Raw genomic sequence first — 1,702 nt, forward strand, 5'->3', positions numbered from 1 at the left:
ATTACAGGCACGCGCCACCACGCCCAGCTAATTTTTTGTATTTTTAGTAGAGACGGGGTTTCACCATGTTGACCAGGATGGTCTCGATCTCTTGACCTCGTGATCCACCCGCCTGGGCCTCCCAAAGTGCTGGGATTACAGGCTTGAGCCACCGCGCCCGGCTATGTTCACATTTTTTAGCACCCACTCAGCAGTCAAAATATGTGGTATTTGACTTTCTGCACCTGGCCTGTTTCACTTAAGATTACGGCCTCCAGTTCCATTCAGTTTGCTGCAAAAGACAGGATTTCGTTCATTTTTATGGCTGAATAGTACTCCATTGTGTATATACACCACATTTTCTTTAGCCATCCGCTGACGGACACTTAGGTTGACTCCAGATTTGTATTTTTTGTGAATATGAATAGTGCTGTGATAAACATACGAGCGTGGGTGTCTTCTTCATATGGTGACTTCTTTTCCTGTGGGTAGGTGCCCCGTAGAGAGATTGCTGGATCAAATGGCAGTCCTATTTATAGTTACTTGAGATTACTTGAGAAGTCTCCATACTGTGTTCCACAGTGGTTGTGCTAATTTACATTCCCACCAACAGCATAGGAGAGTTCCCTTTCCTCTGCATGCTTGCCAACATCTCTTATTTTTTATCTTTCAAATATAGCCATTCTGACTGGGGTAAGATTGTATCTTGTGGTTTTAATTTGAATTTCTCTGATGGTTAGTGATGTTGAGTGTTATCCATATACCTTTTGCCCATTTGTATGCCTTTTTTGGAAAAGTGTCGCTTCACATCCTTTGCCCACTTTGCCCCTCTTGGGTTCAAGCGATCCTCTTGCCTCAGCCTCCCAAGTAGCTGGGACTACAGGTGTGCACTACCATGCCTGGCTAATTTTTGTATTTGTAGTAGAGATGGGGTTTCACCATGTTGGCTTGGCTGGTCTTGAACTCCTGACCTTAGGTGATCCACCACCAAGGTCTCCCAAAGTGCTGGGATTACAAGCGTAAGCCACTGTGGCTGGCCATTTGCCCACTTTTTAATGGGAGTATTTGTGGAGGTTGTTGAGTTGAGTAGATTCTGGATATTAGTTCCCTGTTGGATGAATAGTTTGCAAATATTTTCTACCATTCTACAGCTTGTAATGTTCATTCTGTTGATTATTTATTTTGCTATGCAGAAGCTTTTTAGTTTAATTCAGTCCCATTTGTCTATTTTTTTTTGTTGTTGTCTGTGTTTTTGAGGTCTTCGCCATAAATTCTTTGCCTACACCAATGTCCAAAAGATTTTTCCTTAGGTTTTCTTCAGTATTTTTTATAGTTTCAGGTCTCACATTTAAGTTTGTAGTCCCTCTGGAGTTGATTTTTGTATCTAGTGAGAGACAGGGGTCCAGTTTAATTCTTCTACATATAGATGTCGAATTTTCCCAGCACCGTTTATTGAAAAGAATGTTTATTTCCCAAAGTATGTTTTTGTTGGCTTTGCTAAAGATCAGCTGGCTGTAAATATGTGGTTTTATTTCTGGGTTTTCTATTCTGCTCTGTTGATCTCTGTGTGTATCTTTAGACCAGTACCATGCTGTTTTGGTTATATAATTTAAAGTCAGATAATGTGATACTTCCAGCTTTGTTCTTTTTTTTCTTCATTCTTTCCACTCTGGCTATCTGGGCTCTTTTTGGATTTAATGAATTTTAGGGTTTTTTTTTTTTA

Source organism: Cebus imitator, unplaced genomic scaffold, assembly GCF_001604975.1.
Source record: "Cebus imitator isolate Cc_AM_T3 unplaced genomic scaffold, Cebus_imitator-1.0 Scaffold388, whole genome shotgun sequence".
NCBI lineage: Eukaryota > Metazoa > Chordata > Mammalia > Primates > Cebidae > Cebus > Cebus imitator.